The following is a 12,214-nucleotide window of genomic DNA, read 5'->3' on the forward strand; positions in this document are numbered from 1 at the left end:
CTTATTTTGACTAACATCCAGATCTCTCATATCCCATCTGTAGAAATGCTATAAGACAGCTACATTTCCAGCTAACCTGTCATATACAGCTCATCATTGCTCTGTATTATGTGCTGTCAAATGGCTAGAACTACAGCATCATCTACCCCCTACCCAACTTCATCCATCCCATAATCTAGCTCACCTTCTATCTCCTCTGTACTTCATCACCATCTCCTAAATCATCCTGTGCACTCTCAAGAAAAAAAAATGCTTGAAATCTATAAAATAAAATAAAAACTATGGGGCAAAGTCTATACTTACATTGCATAGCCAGACTGTGAAACTCTATCTCAAATTTATTCAGAACTATATCAAGCCTCCATGTATTTAAATCCCCTATCAAAGAATTGCTCACTAAATCATGGCTATGCCCATGTACCTCTCCTATATAATAAACATCAAGAAATACTTTACATTTTTACTAACTTTTCATTACACTATCTGCTATGTATCTGTACCATTTCAACACTTCCACTCTACCCATTCTTACGGGAGACTTGTGTCGTCTTTTCTTAATTATTTCCTAGTATAGTAATCCACGTTTTGAATAATTTTTTATAGTGCGTTTGTCATATTTAATTGTGATTTATTTTCTTTTATTATTACATCACTGATGTCTCCTCATGCTTTATTGTAGCCTATATATTCCACTGTCAACATGTATGTATATATGATTTTTAATTGCATCCGTACTAAAGTTTCCATATGATATTATTTAACTCTCTAGAGCTTTTCTCCATGGACCTCCCAAGCAGACTTTCCCAGTAAACAAATGTCAATAAATCAATTAAATAATTAATTTTCAGCTGTTTTACTTTGTTTTTGAAAAATATATTTACTTGGTAATGAGACTTAACCAACTGAGCTCAGCTTTATATTTACTGTAAGTTTTGTCTTCTTTCTTTACAATGATATAGTCTGGTGATTTATTGAATTTTACCGTGCAAGACTAATTTGATTTTAACAATTTTTTTTTCTAATCTTTCATAGTAAAAACATTTTTACTAAATCAGATATTGATTTATTGAATGTGTTCAAATTTACTTCAGATTATGCTATTCCAAATAGATTATTCTAATCCAGATCTTAAATGTGTTACAGTGCATACGTAGTCTGTTTATAAAAGGATTTGACTGGCCTTTTTACCTTATTAAAATTGTGTGAAATTGCAATGTTCAGAAATTACTATACCGTAACCAGAATTACTTAAAAAAAAGTCCACTGAATGATCATTCTAGTCACCCTTTCAAAGTACAGTATTTAGAGTATTACTTCTTTTGGGTGATTTGACAATTATTTTAATATTTACATTAAGAAAAAAGTTCATTAAACCATTCCCAACATTATTAGAGGATGACAAATTCCAGCCTATGTGCATATTAGGATCACACTTGCATAAATGTAATTTGGAGAAAAAATAAATTTCAACTCAGGTATGAATATTTTATTTTCTTCTAACGTAAGTTGAATTTCTACAGAAACCATATACATTCAAAATGTACATTCTGCCAAGCTTTATAGAGACATTTTGAGTATCAGGTTTGAAACAAGTACATTTCTTTGCTTTTTGTGTGAACGATCTGTCAGGTAAGGCTGTCTTCTGTTTCCTTGTCTTTTTGTTCTTGTTTTACTACAGAGTTATTTTGCTTTAAATGTGTTTTCTTGGAGTTTTAATAGCCAGAAAGGAAACACTTGTATTCCATTTGGAGACACCATATAGAATAAACAAATTTGAATCGTGGGAAAAACAGGAAAAGGTTTAATTATGGGAGCTGTCAGGTAAAACTATTCTGTGACTATTTTTCATTTCTTTTTTTTATTTGTATATTTCTGTTGCTTCTGTTCTTGTTTGTTTTTCAGTGTTTTTTAATGTTATGTTTTTCTTTCCATGGAGTATAAAAAGTTGCAGGTTAAGGGTTGGAAGCACACATTCATGCTACATTATTTGCAAAAGGTTTTAAGTTAAAACTTTTAACTGTGGTTGTGTGTTACATGTCCCTTGTATGGGTCTGGATTTATAGTCCTATCATGGCATTGTCTCATCACGTCTGCTTTAAATAGTAAGTACTTTGGGATCATGTCAAGAACCTCTTCTGGGACTGATTGGATTTTGATTGTCTCCCACTGCTTGTGTTCCCATCCACAGGTTGTGCACTGCCCCACCCTTTCACAGCTCTATGACCTAGTTCCTAGTATTGTCTTACAAAGAGAGTCAAAGAGTGTAGCCTGGTAGGAAAAGACCTATATACAAAAAAAAAAAAAAAAAGAAAAGAAGAAAATTAATAAATAGGACAGGTCAGACAAGAAGGGTAAGGGACATATTTTAGAGGTGCTTTTGATGGTACCTCTTTGGCTTAGGAAACTTTTGTAAGGCAGAGAATATGAAGTATGCAGAATGGGACAGTGTCATTGTAGAATATGGAAGTTAGAGATTAGCACCCTAGCTAGTCAGACATAAAAAGGTAGAGCAGGAAAAGAGAGCAGAGGCAACATGAAGCCTGTTGAAAAAGTGGGGTGAGAAAAGGGAGGTAGGAGAAAGGTGGGGATTTAGTAAACTTGGCAGAGGTTGCCACAAGAAATACAAGCAACTGAGGTGTCTGACATTCAAGTGACAGAATAAAGTTTCATATGCAACCATGAAAGGGAAGACAAGCAGAAGGAAGCATGCATGGAAGGAGAGATACAGAGGATAAGGATAAGTGATAAGCAGGAAACAGAGCCAGAGGTGTCTAGGCAGAAGCCTGTGACACAAATTGAGCAGGATGGAAATGCACAAGAAGGGGAACTTAGGCCAATACAAATAAATAATTGGGAAGAACTTCCATACACTACAAGCAAGGAAGTAAATGTTGCAGACAGTGAGGAAGACTGAGAATGGCGAACGTCAAGGTATTAATATTATAGAGAGGAGGGGAAGTGGCATGTGGCAGGATGCAAATGAGAGGACAGCAAGAATGGGAAGGGAAGAGCATGTTGTTGATTGAAGACCCAATCCCAAAAGGGATCAAGATTCTATACATGTAAGAAAGGAAACTAAATGCTCATATTCTTGAGAAGCAATAAAAAAAGCAACTATACTTATACATTAAATCCAAGCAGTTCCTTAACCGCTGCCTTCATTAGGTTATAGTACTTTATCTTAGGACAACCTTTAAATAAACTAGGTCCAATCACATTAAGTCACTTAACCACTGAACAGCTGTCTAATTAAACAAATGAAGAAGGACTACTGAAGATATTGGTACAGGGGCTGGTGGGAAGATGGGATAAAAGGTTGTTAGTCAATAACCAGCAAAACATCAGGCAGGTTGGTGGACTTCGAAGAGATGGTCTACCTAAACTAGCAGAAGAAATAGTGATCTTTCTCAGTGCGGCCTTGGATTCCATCTCTCACAGTGCACCCTTGCATTCCATCCCTCACAGTGCGCCCTTGCATTCCATCTCTCACAGTGCGCCCTTGCATTCCATCCCTCACAGTGCACCCTTGCATTCCATCCCTCACAGTGTACCCTTGCATTCCATCCCTCACAGTGCACCCTTGCATTCCATCCCTCACAGTGTGCCCTTGCATTCCATCCCTCACAGTGCGCCCTTGCATTCCATCTCTCACAGTGCACCCTTGCATTCCATCCCTCACAGTGCACCCTTGCATTCCATCCCTCACAGTGTGCCCTTGCATTCCATCCCTCACAGTGCACCCATGCATTCCATCCCTCACAGTGCACCCTTGCATTCCATCTCTCACAGTGAGCCCTTGCATTCCATCCCTCACAGTGCGCCCTTGCATTCCATCCCTCACAGTGTGCCCTTGCATTCCATCCCTCACAGTGCACCCTTGCATTCCATCCCTCACAGTGTGCCCTTGCATTCTATCTCTCGCAGTGCGCCCTTGCATTCCATCTCTCACAGTGAGCCCTTGCATTCCATCCCTCACAGTGCGCCCTTGCATTCCATCCCTCACAGTGTGCCCTTGCATTCCATCCCTCACAGTGCACCCTTGCATTCCATCCCTCACAGTGTGCCCTTGCATTCCATCTCTCGCAGTGCGCCCTTGCATTCCATAGCCATTCTTACTCTTCTGATCCCTCTTCTTGTTCTGTAAATATGGGGTAGTAGCATACATTATTTTATTTTGTTAGCTTTGTATTCTCCGGACTCTTCCTTTTAAATCATAATTATAGAATTCCAAGGCAACCATACTGATTCATATAGATGAACATAATTATAGGTCATCAATATCCACTTTCCCCAGACTGAGCTTCCAGAATCGCTTGAAATATTTACAAAATATAATTTAATTAGCATTTGTTTACTCTTTGATATTTATCTGCATTTTTAATATTTTGCAGTCTTGCTTTGAAACATCGAGCTGTCTTTTTATTGTCTAGTTGTACTGGAACACTGTATATTAAAATTTTGATAAAGTGTTTTAAATAAAATATCTTGTTAATAAAGCCATTAAACTTGAACAGAAATAGTGTCATGGCAGCAGATATAGCTAGAGTAAATATTAACGCTTTGATGAAGACTAAGATTTCTTTCTCTTAGACACTAATCCAAGTGTTACTTTACTCTGATCCTAAATATAATGTTAGTGCTGGATGCAGTCATAATGGACTGTACACCCAAAGAGTTAAAATGTGCATTAGATACCTGATACTATATTTAATTCCCTAAAGTTGTATAGTTTCTGTTTTACAATATATCTGTATTAAATATTTTCACTTCTATGGCTACAGCTTTATTGCTTTCATCCAGTTTCAGCTTTTGAGCTCTACTGTAGGATTTCATGTAAAACCTAAAGTCTTCACTTGAAGTTTATTCTGTCATTTGAAAGTCCCCTGTAAAGATGTGTGAAAACTGTTCAAAACTTTGAAATACATTCAAGCCATTCATTCAAAATCTCATGAAAAGGCATTAAATAAAATTGAAAGGTTCACTCTTGTCTTCATATCACAAAGATTGAAAATGGTTTTGTAATGCACAAACAACTATGATGCTTAGCCTCTGGTGGTTATGTAATGGCTTATCACAGGGAATATTGTCATGCAAGTAGCCTGAAAGGGTTGTCTGTGGGTATATAGCATCCATATAGGATACTAACACACTTTGTAAGTATACAAAATATGAAGAGGTGTGTACTTGATTACTGGGCATTTTTCTTTACTTGACCAAAATCTAATGTTTCAACTTTATATTTCAACCAGCAAATCAAAAGTCAACTCTTTGCTTTTCTTGTTTAAAAATATATAACACTTCCTCTGTCCTGCTGTCAGAGGCACCAAAGGCAAAGATATTGTGACAGCACAACCAGAATATGGTCTCTAAATTATGACTAATGCTTCCATGGAAAATCTGACTTCCCTGAAAACCATGGCTACCAAATATCTGTAGATTTGCCTCACAAAACCTCAAAAGAGATCACCGTTGCAATGTCCTTCAAAACATAAAAATGGTTTCCAGTCAAACAAATGGGCAGCATACTCATCTCCCAGCTCACATTCAAACTCTGAAACCTGCAGGCATTCCCCTTTATTGTCAGCAGATTAACTAAAATATGCATTACCTATAACCAAAGATCACTTCTTCTTGAAATCTCCTCCTTACTTACCCCTAGGAGCAGACTTCATGATGCTGACCACACTTTCTTGACACTAGACATCTATATATGGGAAATCCATACTAAACAGGTCACTCCCTTCCTACAGTGCCTTTCACAGCAAACTTAAAACATTCATTTGTAAAACCTCCTGAAGTGCTATACAATAAAATGTAACCTAAATCCATTCCCTTATCTTTAGTGCCTATTTGTTTTCATACTGTAGCCAGTTACTCTACCAGCGAAGTCTCTCCACTAACCCTTTCTCATTCATAGGTTCATAGATTAGTACTAACCTTGTGAGCCATTTTAAGCCTAGCCAATTATCCTTCCCGTTTCCTTTCCTCTCTTTGACATTTTCTCTCATACTTATTCCTTCCAGCATCCCCATTCACCTTGTTGTATATGCTGAATATAGTGAATAGTTACTGTATAATTTGACTTACAGTTTAAATGTTTATAGTTCTGTTTTGTTTTTCCTTTTTTAAGTTATTGTTGTCCTTCTACTCACAGCTATATTTTTATTTATTGTATTGGTCACCTGCATGTTAAACATGCTTCCCCATTCATCATTGTACATGCATCCATTTAAAAATTGTCAACTTTGTTATCTTCAGTTTTTTTTGTACTCTGACAGGATGAGCCTGAGAATGGTCCACTGGAATTACAGTTCTACCCTAATTAACAACTGTATGCAAATAACACTATTATTGTTCAGTCCATTCCATTCAGACATCTTGTAATGTCATTGCACTATGAAAATAACAACTGAAAATGTAAGACTAATGGAGAAAGTCATAAAAATGTGGTTTTGTTTCATAGTGAACAGTTTCAGAATACAGTTGACTTAAAAGAAAGTCAAGATTTGTCTCTGCAAGAGTGATAGAAACAACCCGTAGAGAAGTACTATGGTATAGAATAGCTGCTTTGGGAGGACATACTGACACTTCCATAGAGTGCAAATAAGACAATTCATAAAACAAATCTTTATGCACTTAATTTGAATACTGCTAGTGTTAAGCTGCACAGATGCCACAAATGAGCAAGGCCAATAAATGAAGTGTGGTACATGTTTTGTGGTAGGAGATGTCCTTGGTACAAAAACACTGAATTACAAACCTGGAGTTCTTCATTCCCATAGCTGTCAGGCTAAGAGTGAGGTATGCAAGATAATTTGATAAGCATTAGAAGCCTGATGGGGTAGTAATCCATAATGTTCCATAATAGTCCATAATAATCCACTTGATGAAGCAGTACACCAGTTTAACTCACTTTTCTGAAAACCTTCAATAGTCTGGCTCCAACTAGAACAAAAAGAATATAGAATAACCACATTTCTTGGTTATCCACCATCTCAAACAGGCATCTAGAGTATGAAAGAGAAAGGGCTTAGAAAGAGTGGTTAAACTATAGATCTCCCCAAAACATACAACACTTTAAAGAACTACAGAACCATATTAAAAGACAGATTATCACAGACAAGAAAATTCCTTCAGTAACCTCTTACTAAATCAGTCTTCCAACCCCCAAAAATTCTAGTCTTCTGTTAATAATATATTTCACTCTGGAACATCCACCACTCCAAATCTTGTGCTAAATAACACTCCCTCCAAAATACCTGCTCAATTTAACGCACATTTTATATAAAACATTAAAGTCCTTACTAAATATTTTCCTCCCAGCAATCCTGACATGCCCTCTCCTCATACAACAAACATGCTCTATTTTACCATAAAACCCATCCCAACCTCATACATCAAATCACTACTTCTTAAACTGAAACTCTGTTCTTCAGTAGATAATCTCCTAACAGAATACCCCAAGCTAGTTGTCAGTTCCATAGCCTATCCTGTGTCTCTCCTAATTAGCAGATTTATCATGGAATCACACGTTCCTTCTATGTGGAAAAAAATCTTCATCATCCCTCTTCATAAAGGAAGTACCTCATCTGATATAACCAGTTTCAGTCCTATCGCCATATTATCCCTTTGTCACAAATGCTGGAGAAGTGGATTAACAAGCAACTTCTTCAACATATTCTTCAGGGAAAGCTTCTAACCTCCACACAGCATGGTTTTTGACTTGCCCATAGCACTACAACAACCTTATTAATTTTCTCAGATGCTATTAACAAAGCCCGAGAAAAAGGCAAACTCTTTTCCTATGTATTCTTTGATCTCTCTAATTTTGATTTAGTCTCTCACCAAAAACTCCTCTACCAACTGTCTTCCTTGTGCTATCACAAACCACACTACTATGATTTAGCAACTACTTAATCAATAGATACCAGTCTGTTAAATGGTTCTCTACTTTTTTCACTTGCTTCCTGTCAATACTGTTGTACCACAGGGCTCCATTCTTAGCCCTCTACTCATTAATATATTCATTAAGAATTTACATAAATCCTTTCAGCAAGCTTCCCTCGTATAATACGATGATGATTCTGCCCAAATATGCATTTCCGACAACCTAACACATCTTCGGAGAATTACACAACAAGGCTTTAACCACTGTTGAAAGTTGACTACAGGATAATCACCTACTACTATATCTCGCCCTCCCCAAAAAAATAAAAAAAATACATCTCTTTTTTCAAACTCCCATTTCCATTAAAAAAAACTTTAAAATTTCTTCCTTAAATAATACCATAATTGAACTTACCCTACATACAAAACTATTGACATGACAATTAACTGCATTCTTAATTTCCATATACATATCCACAACAGCATCAAGAAAACCCATCAGAAACTTGCCACTCTATATAAAGTAAAGAAGTTCCTTACTGACTCTGCCAAGGTAACTCACCTCTTACCCTTTCTCCTATATAAAGGCCCAATCATGACCAACCTACAAACCTTACTTAGCTCTAAACTTGAATGGTGCTATAACAAAGTCACCAAGTTAGCTTGCAACAAACCTTACTACCCGCCACTGTTTAGCACTAAAAACATTTAACTGGCTCGAGCTTTCTCACCACCTATCTTATACTCAGTTTGCCTTAACCCATAACATTATCCATACCCCATTCGTCTGTCCAGCAATTATACCCCTACCACAATACTATTTTCAAAATTGTCCCCTTCGGTCAAACAATGAACAACTGCTTACCATCTACAAACCAAAATGGGCTGCTTAATCAGAGTCTATTCAAATTGTGTAGCTAGGACTTGGAATGAAATTCCTATAGCAACTAGGTCTATCACTCACCTTCCTCTTTTCAAAAAATTATTAAAAGCCTTCCTCTCTGCCTCCTGACTTTGTCCCTGCTCCTCATCTGGGACACAACACCCTTCATCACCTTCCTAATTCTTCCCTTTACAGCACTAAATCACTTAAACTGCTTATTCCCTTTTAATGGCTCACTTTATTGCAGTTCTTAAACTACTATTCCTACTTCTAATTAACTCAACCAAATTACTGTTCCATCACTACTTCTCTGTTCACACTCAAACTTGCTTATCTCCTCCAATACCTCAGTCTATTTTAATTCTTAAATCACTCCTAACTGTCTTATACACTACTCTTCTATCTGGAAAGTCTCAATACAGGACTTGGAAATTTAATGTTTTTGAATATCAATATAAATTGTATTATACTGGCTATCATGCTATGTATTCACTGAAACTGCATTATAAAGTTTGTTATTGTAAACATCGGTTGCATTAATCTCCCTGGGCCACCACAGAAGATGGACACTTGTGTCTAGTCGGGCATTCTAGCTAAACAAATGTCAATAAATAAATAAAATAAATAGCTTGATCTATTCACTAACAGAGTGCATGATGGGAATGTTAAAGGTTACAGCATCTGTCACTGTGCCAGGTGGTAAGCAGCAGCAAACAAAGAAGACTGACAGTTTGGTGTGGAAAAAACAAGCAAAACAAACACAGCAATTGGCAGGAGATATGAAAAATATGCCCACCCAGTAGTGTGTTCCTTAGCTCTAGATGATTGCCACTGTTGAAGTGACACCGTGACAAACTTATGAAAAAACGTACAATACTCAGCAAACAGGCTCTGTGAAAATAATCCAAACACCAAAATATTTTCACTGATTTAATGAAGCACTTTTCGTCACCTGCAATAAGGTAACTTCCTCAAATTACATTCTCAAAAAAAACGAGGCCATTAAAAATTATATTTTATTTGATACTTTGGTACATGGTAGATCAAGAAGTTAATGGGACAACAAGTAAAAAAACCAGTTAATGAGTTTGAGTATAGTTTTATCACCACATTTAGTATGGATAGTATGCTTATTAGAACTATTTTATACAAAAATTGGGAACTTATTAAACAAGATAAAACATTACTAGGAAAATTCAGTAATGTTCCTAGAATTATTTTTAGGAGAGGAACGAACTTGAAAAGTATATTAGAATCCCACAATTATAGGAGTGTCCATAGATCTGCCGGTATGTCTATTTGTGGGTGTTGTAGTATGTGTAAATTCATTACTACAGGTAGAACATTTATTATCAATGAAAGAAAGTATCAAATAAAATATAATTTGAACTGTAATTCAAAAATGACAGTTTATGTTGCTATGTGTTGTTCATGTAAAGCATTTTACAATGGTAAAACGGAGCGAAGGCTCCGAGACAGAATCTATGAACACACTTATGCAATTGGAACAAATAAAATGGACAATGCACTTGCTAGGCATACCATGTTACATGTAGGTCATACATTTACTTTTAAAGCAGTAGATCAAATCCAACATAATATTCAAGGCGGCCCTTTAAATTTATTACTGGAAGAATGCGAATTGGCATGGCAAATAAGACTGAACGCCTTTGTTGAACCTGGATAAAATGAACATTTTAATATATTATGTCTTCTTAAACTTAAAAGTTTGGACAGATAGAAAACAATTAATTAAATGTATATTTATATTTAGGATACTATTATGCATTTGCTATCATGTTATTGATAATATTACTTTTTTATTATTTTTTATTTTCAAGTTGTATTATATATATGTTTAACATGTTTAAAAGAGACATTATTTTCAGTAGTAGTGGTGTGTGGTGATTTAGTTTGTATAACAAGCAGTCTAAAATGTATTTTAGAAGTTTTTAATAATGAGTACTATATTTTATATATCAGTACACCTTGTAGGTACAATCAGGTGATTTGTTGTATTACTATTTAACGGCCCCGTTTTTTTTGAGAATGTAATTTGAGGAAGTTACCTTATTGCAGGTGACGAAAAGTGCTTCATTAAATCAGTGAAAATATTTTGGTGCTTGGATTATTTCCACAGAGCCTGTTTGCTGAGTATTGAAGTGACACCGTGACCCCATGTGCAAAAATAGGAAAAGAGGCTGGGGAAGGATTGATGGCTGGATGAAAAACATATAGGGCTAGGCTACATATTAAAAGCAGACATGACCAAAGGCAGTCATGGAGTAAGAACAGCTTTCTAGTGCATGGAGCATTGTGATTATACTCCGAAAAATGCTTCCTAAGCTTTTGTTAAGCACAACTAAGTGCCGGTAAGCATGGGTTTTGGGATGGGGATTGACTGTAAATAATGCTGGTTAGCAAAAAAGCAAATAGCAGCAGAAGATAAACCAGCTTCTACATGGTGTTAGAACATCACCCTGCTACACATATAAACAAACAGTGTGGCAGAACAAAGTGTCTACCAGTTTTTAAAGCCACTTATTCTACAAAGGAAGCATCTCATGTTTGCCTGCTGTCTGTTTGACAGTTCTGCGGACTTTAATGGCATTCAGAAGTTCTAAAAGCTGATAAAATACTTTGTATTCTTAAACTTTCTTTTTCTCTAACTGGTACCACATGTAGCAGATAAAGCTTCATACACTACAGAGAGTTATGATCAGGTCACCTATCATAACCCATTATTATGGCTTGTCAACATGGATGCCAAAGTTGACCTTGGGAACTTCACCCCCAGATGAGTTTCTTGGCATCCATTTCATGAATACATAATAAGCCAGTTTTGATTTGAGACCCAATAACAGTTCTGTATATATAGACAAACAAATAGCTCACCTCCAGTCGTTTAAACAGATTGAAGTAAAACTCAACCCTCCACTGCAGTTAACCATTTTTCAGAATTTTTCCCTGTAACATCATCTAGATGTTTTCTGCTGTTGAGAAATCCTTCATCACCTTCATGATTTTCATTACCACTTGTTTTTCCTCCATCAGTAGTGAAGGTATCACCATTTTTTACCTAATAAAATATTATATTGGTCCTAGAAAGGTATTTGTCCAATTCTGCAAGGCCTTGGCTGGGAATTCTCAGGTAATGCATCTTATACTGTTGGCTGATGCCCACCATTTTTGCATCTCAAAATAGTGTCTTCTTATGGTCATTAAAATGCTCTAAAAACTAAAGTGAAACATGTAAGTTGTTTGAGACATCTTTATATCAAGGAAAGAGAGCAATTTATCTCCAACTGTATGTAAACAAACTGGTAAGTATTCTCATTTTTTCACAGTTAAGTGCTGCTGTTACCCTGATAACTCATGTAACAGACACATTAAGCACAGTATCAGATGCTATGACAGCTGTCATCTGTAGCGTCAGCTCTTGGA

The 12,214-nt window shown here is 36.2% G+C and overlaps 1 protein-coding gene across 1 annotated transcript in view; it reads right to left on the bottom strand.

Moving 5' to 3' along the window:
• LOC122795974 (dedicator of cytokinesis protein 2-like) overlaps positions 1 to 12,214 on the bottom strand; it is a 2,887,083-nt gene that overhangs the window by 659,419 nt on the left and 2,215,450 nt on the right. The window lies entirely within an intron of this gene.

This window comes from Protopterus annectens, chromosome 2.part2, assembly GCF_019279795.1.
Source record: "Protopterus annectens isolate FY-2018-M chromosome 2.part2, PAN1.0, whole genome shotgun sequence".
Taxonomy (NCBI): domain Eukaryota; kingdom Metazoa; phylum Chordata; order Ceratodontiformes; family Protopteridae; genus Protopterus; species Protopterus annectens.